The 15,387-nt window shown below is 43.3% G+C and overlaps 1 protein-coding gene across 5 annotated transcripts in view; it reads left to right on the top strand.

Moving 5' to 3' along the window:
* The window catches only part of sema5ba (sema domain, seven thrombospondin repeats (type 1 and type 1-like), transmembrane domain (TM) and short cytoplasmic domain, (semaphorin) 5Ba), a 173,118-nt gene that overhangs the window by 64,893 nt on the left and 92,838 nt on the right, over positions 1–15,387 (top strand). The window lies entirely within an intron of this gene.

The following is a 15,387-nucleotide window of genomic DNA, read 5'->3' as shown; positions in this document are numbered from 1 at the left end:
TCTCTGCTCTACTCTCTTTATCTCTCTTTTCTTTCTTTCTTTTTTCCCTTCTCTCTTTTTGTCTTTATCCTTCTTTCTTTCTCTCTATTTATCTCTCTCTAATTCCATCTTCCCTCTGCTCTTTCTCTATTTATCTCTCACTCTTTTTTTCTCTCGCCCCTTTCTCTATATCTCTCTTTATTTCTCTCTCTCTCCCTACTCTCTTTATCTTTCTTTCACTTTCTTTCTCTCTGCACTTTCTCTGTTTCTCTCTCTTTTCTTCTCTCTATTACACACACACACTCTCTCTCTCTCTCTCTCTATATATATATATATATGTATATATATATATATACATATATATCTTTATATTCCTCCCCCCTCTCTCTCCTCTTTCTCCCTCTCTCTTTTCTGATTCTCTTTATCTGTCTTACTTTATACCCCCCTCTTTATTTCTCTCTCTCTTTTTTACTCCCCCCCTGTGCCCTCTCTTACACATGCAGGTCTATTACAGGTGAGAGAGAGAAGTGCACAGGGCGGTTTTGTTTCTGCGGACACATTGAGTGTATGCGTTTTCTCCTCTGCGGAGTGAGAGATTCAGTGGATAAACTGAGGCATTCTACAGAGGCATGGCCCTGAGATCCACGCTGCAGCATCTCTTTATATGGTTTTGTCACATCTATTAGCCTGTAGGTCAGTCTCTCCCGAGATAACCTGCGGAGAGAGCACATTGCGTATTCATGTATGCGGCTTGGAGCCTCAGGCTATTTAGCCTAAAAATTTCAGGGGGTGCAACCCCCCGAAATTCCTGCCGGGATTCGAGTTCGCTGGCCACAAGGACATTGTGATGGTTTAAGTCTTAACCGCACTCCATCGCTTGCTTTTCTAGTTGTCTGCCATCCAAGAAGGGTAACAATGCTTTGTGTCTGCGTGTGAGAATGTGTGTATGTGTGTGTGTGTCTGTCTGTGAGTGTGTGTGTGGGGAGTGCACATGACAGCATTTGTGATTGAATCCAACCTGGCCTCTTACTTACTTGGTAGATGCATGACCTCTGTGTGCCCCACACTGATGGTATCAGAGTCGCGGCTGTGTGGGACTAATAACGGTCGCCAGGGTGCCTGCTGACCGCAGTATTGCATCTCACCTCCTGTCTGCCCCTCAAGTAATTAGTCACACAGAGATTTGGAACGTGTTGGTTTCGGGGTGAGCTTGTGTGTCTGTGTGCTAGTGTTGTCATGGTAATAGACTTTCCAGCTTCGACACAATACTTTGGAAAGATTTGATATTTGGCACAATTTACGGTACCTTGAGGTAAGAGAAAGCAAGGCATGCGCCCCGAAATCCCACTACATCTCACAGGTTTTCGCTAGAAACCTGGTGGATTTGCAGTGTTATATTAGTACCGGGCTAACATTGACCCAGGCTATACTGTGTTATACTTTACCAGCACTGCAGTAAAGGTCTGAACTTCTTAATACAAGTAGGACAGCTGTGCTGTGGGCTTTGACAAGTTATCAACCATATTTGAACTGATGTCGTAATCCTGTAATACATGATATTAATTTGCAATACATTAAAATTACTCATTATTTATGGCGATTTCAGTGCCACTCTTTGGTTATTATATTTACAGTTTATTTCAGGGACTGTTTTGAATTGATATATGGCCTCCTTTCGCAAGAGCTGTGGAGTTTTACTCTAGTTTTCAGTTTAGCAGCAATGTAATCTCAGTCATTTATCGCCGTCTTTGTTTCAGTGGGGTCTGTAAGTTTGATGGTAAATATAAAAACCACCAATAATGCCGCAGAACCGAGAATCACAGTCACCAGGCAACAAATGGAGGCTGTTCACACCTGGCACTAACATGCATTCTTGCTGATCGGATAATGTTCGGATTTTATTTGACCATATGAAAAGTTAGGTGTAAACACTCCCATAATGCACTCTGATTGGATTACAATCGGAACACTTAAACCAATGGTGGTCAGAAATGCTTCACGGCCACATTTAACACAAGTGGAAATGGAAATAGGTCTGTTGAAAACTTTAACATAATAATTTTAGCTGTTATGGATGTTGGTTTCTGTCTCTCTCTTTTTTTTCTGTCTCGCTTACTCACCCCGAGGGTGTGTGTGCGTGTCTGTGTGTACGTGTCTGTGTGTGCATGCTTGTGTTTATTATCTGATAGATGACAGCTGGTAGTATTACAGAGTGTTTTCCTTTGCGGTTTAAATAGTTCATCGAATTTTCTGATAGATTCGTTAGTGGAGTGTGAGATCCAGTGTGTGAGAGTTGTTCCTTTGTGTTGTGGAACCCTCACTGTTCCTCATAACTGTTCATGATCACCCAGCACTGGACCACCCTGATGAGCAACTGCAGTAAAATGAAAATCATCTACATGTTTCTGTGCATATTTATATAGGAGATTTTGCATTTTAGTGACTAGTATAAACAGAACATGGTCAAAGTAGATCCATATGCTATCTGGATTTAAAATGTTAACATGTTAACCCCTTAAACAGCCTGTTGACCGCTGAAAATGTTGTGTACATCTATTACAAAAGAATAGCCCCACCAGTTTGTACAGATGTCCCTGTAGTTACTGAATAATACACTGTGCAATAAGGGGAGTTAAGGGGTTAATGCCACGTGTAAAAAGGCTGTCATTGCAACCAGGGATTTATCATCATCCCAGTATGTTGTAGCATGTGTTCCAGTGTGTGGATATCTTAAAAAAACACTGAACGACTTTGCTTCATTACAAAAACCTAAAAAATAGATTGAGTGCAGTGTTGGAAATGTTTCCTGCATTCAATTGAAACTGGAATGTTAGAACTTCTGAATTTTCTAAGTAGCAAACTATCAACTAAAAGACACCCACAAGTCGGATTTCTAGATATCGACAGTTGGGAGTTTGAAATCCATGAAGGCTACTCCAGACATCAGCATTAATAAAAACAGTAGCATTACAATGTATATATAGTCGTACACACAGGACTGTCCAACTCCTGTCTGTGGATGTGTGTCCATCATGTTTGGATGTGCAAAATATGGCATAATGCATTGTTGTCAACTGGTATCACTAACAGTGCTAACCTGGGACAGTGCTAACAATGCCAACCTGGAACATAAGAAGTGGGACGTAATTTGGTTAGATTTGCCATGAAACACCTGTAAAGGATTGTCAAACCAGTCGTGACCTCTGTAATGAAGTCTGTAGCTCACTGTATGGAAATGTTTGAAATAGTGTACAGAGTGTTTAACTGGATCGCAGTCAACCTGGGTGTGTCATCATTCCCAGTTCTGACATCTGACTTCAGATTTTTTTTTGTCTGACTCTTGGTTGGTGCTTAAGGGAAGAGGGCCTGTGTGCTTTAAAAGCAAAAAGAGTAAGCAGGAGAGTAAAAGGCAGTATCGGTATCATATCAAAATGTCCAAACAGTTTACATATCAAAATTCCCTGATAAACAGTTGACCGCGCTCCAGCCGTTAACACTGTATGAATATTCGTTCTGCATATCATACAGGAGCAGTTTTCTCATAGTCGCTGGCTTCTCTTTTGAAGCCAGTACTAATCAATTTGCTCATCAATTAAAAGTGCCTTGCCTCCCAATGCTCAGTGTTTGTTTTGTGCCCGCTTGAGTTAATTAGAACAGCATTCCGTGTGTTGTCCTGGAGATAGTTGCTAATTGGAGTGTGTTGTCTGCCTCAGTGCTTCGTAGTACAGGTTCTTGTCCCGTTGAAATGCCAGTCTGCCAAAAGGGGTTTGTTTGTTAACATCGGCATTGAGGGAGAACTGTATGAATAATAGGGCTAAATCTCTTACCCTCACTTTCTGACCTTTTACCTGAAATTCTATACAGAGCCTGGAAGGAATGATCAGAATAGGTCTGAACTTTTCCCTCTCTTATCAGGCCAGACAGAAATGCTATTTTCAGGCATTTGCCCCTGCTCCTTTGCCAGCACCGCGCTCTTTCGTGACAGCCACGGTGTCATACTCAGCTCTGCGCTCCGGCCAAATCCTTCTCACCCCCTGATCTCCGCTGCCTTGTTAAGAACCTGCGCTTTGTCACCTAGACACCTCTGCTAAAAGCAGAACAGCGTAGAAGAGACAAGTGCTTTGTGCTGCTCTATCAGAGGTCCATGCCCCTGGCTTTTATTCTGACACTCACCGCTGTCCATGGTGCCATTGTCCCTGTCAAGACTGCAGCTGTTCAGTGCCCCCTCAAACTCACCCCTCTTTAAGCTCTTCCCTACAACACTTCTATACCAGGGGCCCAGAAGCTGTACACTGTTTCCCCTGCAGTAATACACCTGATTCCAATTTAATGCTAATCATAGAGCCCTTCATGAGTTAAATGAGGCGGTTATGTGTTCAGCTTTTGCATACAAATTACGCTGGCAAGGCCTCTGTACTAGAGCTTGAAATGTTTGTCTGAACTCAGCAGGTTCCGACTATTAGGTTCGGGTGTAGGCTTTGAGAGGATTCAGACATAATTGCAGACACATTGCAGACACAGCTGTAGCCAGCCCTCCAAATAGGTTGCTTTATAGAAGAAGTAGAAGATTTATTAAAGACATTAATTTAAGACATTAATTAGGCACAGCTTTCTGATACAACGCTGAAATCTTGAGAAATCTTGACCAATGCTGATAAACTTTAACTACTTAGCTTCACAAATCCTTATTTTAAATGGGTAGTTCACCTTCTTTCACATTTGAATGCTTTGCTTTTTGTTTTTTGATTATTTCTACTGCCAGTTCCAGAACTGCCAGTTTCGTTACATCAGTTGTTACAGCAGACGACCAAAGGAGAGAAAGAGTGGGAGAAGGAAAGGAAGATCCATCCAAACCCCCCCCCCCACCCCAGGGATACCTGTAATTTGTAATTAAGCTGCCCCCACCCCACAATTAAGGAACTCTATCTAGCTAATTAGACCTGATTTTAGCCGAGCTTAAAAAACAAATATCATAATAACATTACATAAAAATATTCTATTCCTTGGATAAATCTCTTGGATAAACTGCCCTCCACTCTCTATATATTGCGACATATGTACATGTGCAGGTTATGGCATTTGGGTATCTACAGCCAGATATAGCTCTATAACTCCAGTATGGAATTATGTCTTTTTTAGACATTTTATGCAGTACTTGGGTGCAGGAGCCATTATTTAATTATTAAGTGGTGCACTGTGTAGGAAAAGGGAGCCTTTGGGGTTTTCCCTGGTTCTGCTGCTATGAACCGATTGCTACAGGCCCTTTTGCCTTCATTATAATGTCAGTATCATCTCTAGACCTTTTTTCTCAGATTGCTGTATAGCCAACACTGGAACAAAGCCTTGTCCTTCAGTGGAAATGAGTGAAAATGAACACTGCTTTCACTGGAGCATTTCCACAACTCTCAACAACATACCTTACATTTTAACTAGCTACTGTAACTAGACCTTATAAACCTCATAAATCAGTGATTAGTGGAGAAAACACTGCATGGATATATAAACTGGGATCAAGTAAAATGATCATCTAGACGTAGTATGTCATACTCTACACTCTACACTCTACTCCTCAGAGATGCACAGCTGTTAGCATCAGATCATGCAGTGGGAGTGTGTGGGGTTTCTATATGTGTAATAGGCTTGAATTGGATTCATTCTTTTTTCTCCTTCAGTCTCCCTTCCAGCGTTTCTCTTGATATATTAGATATGCCAATCTTGAACGATATGCCATCAGACGTCATTCTGAGTAATTTAGACTCTTTCTATTGATCCATTTGTCCTGTTGTTGTCAAATGCTGTAAATGGAAATTTTCAATTTGAAATTTTCTACGTCATCATTCCTTCTTCTTTCATTTAGTCATGTTAGACAGATTTTAACGTGGAATGCTGGAGCCACTCAGGCTGCTGATACTGAGGTCAGTGAGGCTGACACGTGTGTGAGACTGAATGCTAATAAAGCAGTGGCTGGGCTGGTTTCAGATTTCGCATTTCATGAGGCTTTGGTTGAGTTTGGATTCAAAACTCAGAGCTGTGGGTCGGCTCAATTCAGACTCCGAATGTTCTCGGGTTAAGTTCAGAATTCCAAGCTGCCTCCTCGTTTTATCAGCCCACGTCCCTCTGGTCAGGGATGGACCGAGGCAGCACAGACAGCCTGGCTAAGCCGATCAACAACAGCTCAGTTATCTTGCTACTTAGGGCTGAAGGGAAAAAAAAAACATACGGTTGCGAGCAGACTTTGGGCACAACGTTTGGATTCAGTCCAGGCACAGGAGTTTGCTAGAGCACTCCGAACACTTTTCAGTGTATTGACGCTGACCATCTGAGCTACAGGCGGAGAGGTTGCTTTGGTGTTACCCGCGTGTGTAATATAACGCTGTCTGTCAAGCAGAGAGGCGAGACGATGACTTACCTCAGGTCATCTGAGACAGGCGTGGATGATATTACAGGCTGGTGGCCGAGAGTAGTGCTGGGTTACTGGAAAGTGGTGGAAGCGGGCAGGCTGAATGGATGTGATGGTGCCAGACAGCAGCTCAGATTGGGGGATGGCCTCTGTCTCGGCATGTGCTGCCACTCAGCCGCCCGCTCAGATTCACTCTGACCGCTCATACATCACTCCAGCAGGCCTGGACACAGAGAGCAAACCAATGTGGGTGTTGAATTCTTGTGTGCTTGTGTCTGCCTGTGTGTCGAAATAAGAATGGATGACTCCTGGTTTAGGAGAAAACCCAAAGGGGTTGCCCGGCATTGCTAGCGTTTTTATTTCTGCACTTTTTTAAACCAAAAAAATGTTTGTTTTAGTCTTTTCTCTGTCTGATGTTACACAGCCTAGTCCAATGGGAAGATGATGGCACCTGGTTAAGACTGATTTCATGCAGTTAAGTGCTGCTTCACTAAACGTGTTTATGAATATGATTTGTAGATGTGTAGAATCTGCACCACAGCTGCATTTATCCACTCAGATCCACTTTAATGGGGGCTGCACACGACTGACATACAGATTGTTGCCATAGGTGCCATTGAATACATTCAGTATTTTAGGTTGTTGTTTGATGTATAAACAGTAAGTATGTGACACGTATGTGGTGTTTTACAAGCCTATTTACAACCCTGTTATTTTACATTAGAATAAAATCAGATTCTTCTTCTTTTCGTTGTGGGCTTGTAAAAAAGGTTATAAGCTCTGCTTTTATTGGCTGATGAGTCCCATAGTAATGCATAGCCTAGCCTGGATATACCTAGCCTAGCATAGCATAGCTCATTCCTGACATATAATTATTCCGGAGTAGTGTTGCTGTTCTCAGTGTCCTCGCTTTCAGACACTGTGGCCATTGTGGCAGATGACTTGGTTAGCTTTTTGCCTAGCACCCACTCTCTTGATCGGCTTCCCTGCACAGTGAATCTCCCTCGTCTTCTTCTTCAACTCTTCCTCCGGCTGTGCATTATTTCTTCTCCAGGAAGGCCTGTCGTTAGCTTTTAACCTTTGAAGCAGTTCCATATTCTTCCAATGTAACCGTATTCTTCCAAAAGAAATTTTCAAGAGTGTTACATCACAGTTTGGCCCATTTCCTGCTCTGTTTTACTTAAAAGGAACATATTACTTCCATACACCTCTTATTATTCAACTATGCCAAAGTAAATGTAAAGTGAACATCTAATAAAGCTTGCATCTTCATAAAATTATAAAGATAATGTTTGTTTATTTACAATAAATAAATAACTTTCAATGTATTAGATGTATTAGCCAATATATGCAATTTTGAGCTAAGCAGTAGTACTATTCTGTGCTCATTGTGGTTTTGCTTATTTCAGGTTTATTACACTTCATGAAAAAATGTATTAAAAAGTGCACTTTATTCGCTCCAGTCTATTAAATGTACTTTGCGATGCCCATGCGAATTGTGTTGAACGATACAGCAATCTGATACAGCTGTATGCAAAAGCCGGGCTAGTAAGTAAACATCCTCTACAGAGAACACACTTCAGCACATTCTAATGCACAGCTACTGTTTATTTACTTCATTTAACACATTGGGGAAACGTAGTTTCACTCCTAATTCATGGAAAATGCCCATATGGATTCAGATAGTGTGAACTATGAGCATCTGTGTTCTGTTTTGCTCGGGGATAGCGACACAAGAGAGCGCATGGGCGAGGTGCCAAATGGAGAGAGAACAGTGGTGGAATGAAGTCACTATGGGCTGTAGGCTACCGCTCGCACCTCCACATTGTTCAGCACACTTTTTAGGTGCACTTCATCACCAAACCTGGCAAGTATGCATATGTTCCTCCCCCCAAAATAAGTACCCTTCAAGCGCTCGTAGGATCCATTTACTTCCAAATTCTGCTGCGTGCATTTGGACTCCATGGCGTATTGCAGCTGACATTGCACTTATGAGCCATGTAATTATGCAAACCACCTGTGATTATATGGCAGAAACCAGGGTGGGGTGAGTTTGGACGTTATTCACAGTGTTATTTAATTTGAGCACGTCTCACAGGTTAACATTATGTGTGCAGAATATCTCACGCTTATCATTGTACCCCAAAAGGTCTCTATCTAACATACACTGTGAGAGGTCCATGGGCAGTGCACACTTCTGCTGACTGTGATGGCTGAAATGCTGCTCTGCATTTTCCACTGGCCGCTGTGATTCCCCTTTGTGATTTAGTTGTTTTCAGTTACTGTTTTGAGTTGTATGAGTTTGCTTGTTTTTGTGCTTTGTCCTCAGAAAATGAGCCCATCATTTTTTCTTTTTTTTGTTCAATCTGCAGATTGTCTTTTGCCTTTTTTTACTGCCTCCTCACCTCCTCACATTCACCATGCACCTCAATACAACTGCTTCTCTTACTCTACTATCCTAAGATCCTAAATCTGAGTGGCATCCTCCACTTGGCTCTTTCATTTGGTGCCCACATCAATTCTGATGTTAAAACTTGAAAATAGTTGTTTCATCTGCTCAAATTGCCTTAATCAGACCACCGCTCTGTCAGTCGGCCTCTAAAACCCTTATGTATACCTTCATCTACAGCTGTTTGGACTACTGTAACTCTTTACTAAATGGCATTAACTCTTCTTGCCTCCTTACATCTCAACATCTCAGTTGTCTCTAATTCAAAATTCATCTATCTGGTCACCTTCTTCCATACAAATCTTCTTCAGCCAGGCTACTTAACCATTTCTCCATCCAACCTTTATGGCATTGACAATCAGTCATTTTCTACATTTGCTTCTTGACCCTGGACTCTGGATCTTCCTCCATTGATCCATCAGTCCAGATATTTCTCTCTATGTTTAAAAGTAATCCTATAACACATCGCTTCTTCCTTGCATGTAATGTTCCTCAAGCCTAAACTATTCCTCCATTAGGTCTCGCCCCTTTCTAGTATGGTCCTCTTCATTTGTATGTATTGCTGTGTTGTCTTGTTTGTCTGTAATGCTCTGCATACTGATCATTAGAAGCGTCTTTGAGTTCTTGAACCCAAACCTCAGTGGAGGAGGCTGATTGCTCCAGGTACCTGGCAAGACAGCAGAAATTCGGTAGATGGTGTTAACAGCTTCAGTCTGATTACAGGATCCTTCCCAGCCCCTGCACTTTAGCTCATCTGCTGAGACAATGTGCTTGTTATCCCAACTGGACAATGTTAAGTGGCTAAACCACCAGCTTTGGAAATGGGTAATATCTTAAATATAGACCGATCAGAGTGGCTGCATGCCCAGTGAAGGCAGCTGTGCTGTGAACCATTGGTCTGGATGTTGTCTCAAGACTAATATGCTGTCTGGCATATCATTGTAACCACAGGCTGTGCGGAATCACTCTAATAACCCAGTCTCCATCACACCTTGTGGGTCTGCTATGAACACTGTCAGTTGGGCCTCCAGGCAATGATCAGGAAACAGGATTTACTTCATCTGATTATCAATCAGAATCCATTCATGATCCCTTGGCTAAGTAGAAAACTTGTGAAATCGTCTCATCACAGCCTTTTATCTGTTTCTTTGTGCGAACTGCTGATGTGATGGTGACCTTTTCAAACTCGTTCACTACAAAATGACCTTATCAAACGGTCATAGTGTTATAATGGGCTAATGTAGGCGATTACAATCAATGCAATCAGTGCATGGAGTTCATGCAGTTGAGCTCATCCCGTGTGGACACTCTTGGAAGAGCTTGCTCAGAGGCGCAACGGCTGGGCTGGACACAGCCAGTGCCGCTTCATTGCTCAAGGCTGCTGGTGATGATTACACCTCTGGCTCTGCTGCCTGTAAGCGCTCCGATTGCTTTTGCCCTGGTCCTACTTCATCATATAAGAATCTCTCCCGTCTGTTACAAGGGGATTCGTGCGTCACTTCACATTTGCGTGCACTCATGCAAGTTGTCAGGAACAAACACAGCCTCTCTTAGTGATGTCCGTCTTCCAAACACTTTGGCAGATGTACTGACAAGCTTGGCAAAGGAGTGTAGCTTTCAAACGCTGCTATTGTTGATTCCTGTTCTGTTAGGTCTGTGCACATGGACGTAAAGGAAGCGCTAGCAAAGTGTTGCTTGTTGTTGTCAAACTAATGTGGTACACCTACACATCTAGGGGATCCGAGAATCAGGCCAACAAGCTGACAGTGCACACACACTTACAAACACTCCCAACACCTACACACACGCTAAGCTTTGGCGATACTCTTTGTGCTGGAGTCGCAGATAAGTGTGAAATTGCATCGTTACAGGCGCCAACCTGCCCTGCAGGCATGAAACAAACTCTCTCTGATACATCTTCAGCCATGAATGGGGCTACGATACGTTATCAGATACATTCCTGGACACGCCTGGAGTCCCTGCCAATCGACCACGTCCGGTAATCTGTTCTGCGTCTCCAAGGTTTTGCGACACATTCCTGAGGACAGCCCCTTTCAGCGATTTAGCCGACTCACCCATGCATGAGACGAGCAACTCAATACCATGATTTCCATGACCCTCCCCTCACCCTCATACCCAAAGGCTCCTTTATAGCTCCTTTCCATCCTGTTCCCAATTCCATCATTCTTCTCAGAGTGCGCGGCTCTTATGCGCACCCCCATCCCCCTGCTTTCAGGGCCCCCATTGTCCCTCCATGGCCCCTAGAAGGCCGTCCTAGAGCAGGCATTAAAGAGATTTGGTGTGGCCTGGCCTTTGAGAGGAATTAGACATGCTCAGCCTAACCCTGACCGACCTGAACCCACATCAGGGGCACAGGATGAATGGTGGTGTAGAGAAAGGCAAGAGCTGATGGGAAACAGAAGCCATTTTTTTTTCTTTTAAAGACATCTGTGTGTATGATTTGGCCTACATGCGATATCTGCCTTTGGGCAAGAGATACATCTAAGATCAATAGGGCTCATGAGACAGCCCTGCAGCCCCAAAATAGAGTTCATGGGTCTTGATGAGATATGGGTTGATGGCATTGTAATGCTTTGAATGCAACTTCTTCAACATGGCAGATCTTTCTTGTGGCCCCGATGGTTCGGCAAGGTTCAGTCAGGGTTGGGTGTGGTCTGGAGATCTGTAGGACTGGTGCAGTAATGAGTGTTTTTCACATGCTGAGACCTGAGGCTAAAAGTATCTGAACTCTGATAATAAGTGAATTCCGTACATGCACACACATTGCTGACACAGGCCGTGAATTACACCCTTACATAGCATTACCAATGGGAAGCCTTGGGGCCAGCCATACAATGCCAAAAATCAGCTAGAAGGGTATAATACCAACTAGCCATTGGGCTGTGGAGCAGTGGAACTGTGTTCTGACAGAGTTCTGTCTAAATACATTTGGGATAATCTGGAGTGGAGTTTACTTGCTGTCAGATACCTGTTAACTGGAGTAGTACCTGATGCTGATGTACCACTAATGCTCTTGTGTCTGGCAAATAAATCCTCTCAGCGTTTCTTCTATGTGTAGTACAAATCAGTACACCTTTGATTGAATTGCAGGGGTAAAGTATTGTGTAAAGGAAAAATGCGTTTTCTTGAGTGGTTCTTTACTGAACCTCTATGAAAAAGTTGTACTAAATCTAACAGAGGAGCAATACAGCATGTCTACTGTAACCTTTTTTTCAAGCATGCCGAGTTTTTCAGAGACTTTTCAGAGCTGCCAAGCAATTATTTGTGAAACTGTTTCCACAAACCCATGAATCATTTAAGTCATGATTTATGTACTTTCAGTTAAGCCTTTCATATCCCTCCAGGTATCCTGTCTCAAAAAATGATGTGATGTGAAAATGTCAAGAGTAAAATGATCAAAGTAGGATTTATGTAAAAAAAAAAAAGAACATTTAATGTAAACATAATTGATCAATTGCTCAGGATTTACTTTGAGAATGGTCTTTTGTAGGTTTAGATTAATTGAGAAGCAGGTGTTTCTCTCCCCCTACCCCCCAAATGAAACTGGCAAAATGAGAGCTGGTGAGTGTCTAGAGAGCGATGATGTGCATTAGCATTCCCGCAGTGATGGTGAAGCTAAAGACGAGGTTACCTCAGCAGAAGGTTCCGCCTAAATGACTTGATATCTCATATAGTTACTGCTTATGAGGGCTTAATTATGAGTCTGCACAAAACACTGAACCCTGAGAAAAATAATCACAAGCAATCAACTCAGTTCCAGAAATCACTAGAAAGAATGTTTTCTCAGACAGGATTTCGCAAATTAAAGAGTGCATTTTGATTTTGTTTTTATATCCTGAGCAAAGGCATCAATAGGCCCAAATATATCCGCTTGCTTGCCTCTGTCATATGAAATAGCTTGCGTTCTGTGGGCAGCAATTTCCCCTATCGGGGGCAGAAGAAATTTAATCAGTGTTTTAATTGATTCAGATGAGATTCGGCTGAGGAAGTTTGCTTTGAGTTGTAATTAAATCTCGTCCCATGGGTTGAGTAAAGAAGTGGCCTAACAGCTTGGATGAGTGTTCGCTCCATCCTGGGCTGCAGGGAGGACAGGGCTAGGAGCAGAAGTGGGCGGCGCACTCTAAAGCTTTATGATTCGCAGCGCGAGGACGCACCTGGCAACCCAACAGTCCATGGAATGTGTTAAGACTCCCCTCATATATGGGAGTTTTCGAGGAGAGTTTATGACCCCCCAAGAATTCCTCTCTCTTTCCCTTTAGCCACCCACCCGGAGGCAGAGCAAAAGTGCTGAGCTCTTATTTAATTCAGGATTTAAGACTTTAATCTACAAACCCTTTGCCGTCTTTGTGCAAAGGACTGGCGTCTTCCATTACAGCCCATTACATTGTTTTGGACTGTGTGGCGTTTCACCTTCATTCGATTTTCTTTAGAAGGCCTTCAAACTGTTAAACTGTCACAGTCGACCAATAGCAGAATAATTCTGTGATGATAAGAGGATAATAAAAAGTAATTGATTTCGCCAGTGACCCATTGTCTTTTTGAAAGTATCTATTGTTTTACATGTAAACAAGGGCTATGTGATTAACTGTAGTTTTATACCCTGTGAAGGGCTGCAATGAAAGACCGGGTCAGATTACCTTATACGCAGCACCTGAGTGAAGTAATTACATTGCTGGAATGTAGCGTTAGAAGCCTAAGGGCCCAGACACATCAAGCTGACAAGGACGAACTAGCACCAATTATGGCCGATTGATGATCGCCTGCCGTCAGCTCACCACTGCCTCTCATCTCCTGAAAAAAATTACACCGAGTACAACGTAGCTGACAGATCTCCATGCACAGGAACAACTCTCCACAGCAAGGACTGCATTCGGCTGTAAAACCTTCAAAGTAAATAATATATTATTTGAAAGTCTAACAAGCCCCCAATGCCTTCAGTGTTTATGCTTTATCAAGTGTATATATGGGTCTTTTACTTCATCAAATGCATGTGTACAGTGGTCCATGATGGGGGGGGGGGGTATACAGTTGTACTCCCAACTGTAGGGAAATTACAGTTTTTGCATAATGCTGCTTTAAATATGGAAAATAATTCATTATTATATGACCAAAATGAAAAATGACTGAGTGTCCCACTTCCTTTATTTTCTGTTAGTGTATTATACCTCTTGTGCGTCTGTTCAGATTTATAACAATAATCCATATTTTCTGGTTGTGATTAAAATTCATACATTCGACTGGCAAAAAGAGTGAAAAAGTCCACTGACGCGGATAAAACTTTGCAATTTGTGCAGCACCCCAGCTTTACAAACCAAATAGAGCCAATACTGCAGGACACAGTGCACAGACGACCCGATAGAGTCTGAAGGCCTTGGCATGCTTTCAGCAAAATGAGGCTTGTTTGGGTTGCACAGAGTTGAACCCACCTTCACAAGCATGCAAGCTCTCATACTGTATGTGTCAGGGGTTCAACATGCACACTTGCCTGTGCTGGGTTTCATATCATTTTCGCCATGTCCAACAACCTTATTGAAAATCACCATTTGCGTCCATATCATACAGCCTTAATATAGACCAGGATTCCCGCCTTGAGTAATAACAGTGTGTCTCCAGCCTGATTTGCTCCTCTTTTTGATTCCATGTTCTTTCAGTTTTGTAATTCACTTGAAAGGTTCGTCTCATTTGTTGGAGACGAGGTGAAGACCTGTATGCTTCGACTCTGACAGCTCAATGCTAGCTATTCCTTCAGCTTGTTAGTGTCACTGTGTTGAATTTCTCATGTTCTCTAGTGTCTCTCTTGCTGTCAGAAGGGCAGCCCAGAAGCTACGCGAGAAGCTGCTGCACTTGTAATCCGAGCGCGAATCTCGCCGCCGTCCAGCCAGACTGCAGAAATGATCCCCTCTGCACATGCCCCTGCCTGACTTTACTGTCCATCAGTGCGTCGTTAAATGAAGATGCCGTGCTCGTTAAGTGAGCCGGGGGCTGCTCCAGTGTCCCTCCGAGGCTCCGGTCTGTTTGAGCTAGGCGCTCCTGAGCAAACACACACACACACATGGACCATCTCTCTCACGTGCGCACACCCTGCACTAATGACTCGACTTCATTAACTGGGCCCGTTGCTGTGGCAACGCACGCCAGCTTTGGCTGAAGAGGGGAGCCAAGGCCCGCTTGCCCAGCGGCCACATGATTTCCCGTCTGATCCTGGAGCTGTTGACGGAGACTCTGTCAGCACGTTCATTAGTGTAATCCGGGAGCATCCCCTAAAGCCAAGAGCCATGGATAATTGACTGTCCACTCTGGCTGTCCACGGCCCCCAGGGATCTAACAGAGTGGTCCAGGTGGCTCGGTTATTTCCCACGCTCTAGATTAGCCTGATCTGAGCCGAGTCTGGCCGAGTGCGAGTCCACCTAGCCAGCATCTGAAAGCGAGAGCATTTCTGAGCAAGCTGCTTGGCTTGCTCTCAGTGGTGGCACTTTTGTGGGCACACAGCAGTTGGCATTATGAATTGTAGACAGCTCTGCCCATCCTCCAGGGCATA

The sequence above is a fragment of the Salminus brasiliensis genome, chromosome 8, assembly GCF_030463535.1.
Source record: "Salminus brasiliensis chromosome 8, fSalBra1.hap2, whole genome shotgun sequence".
In the NCBI taxonomy this organism is placed as follows: domain Eukaryota; kingdom Metazoa; phylum Chordata; class Actinopteri; order Characiformes; family Bryconidae; genus Salminus; species Salminus brasiliensis.
This window is presented reverse-complemented; position numbering and strand designations above follow the sequence as displayed.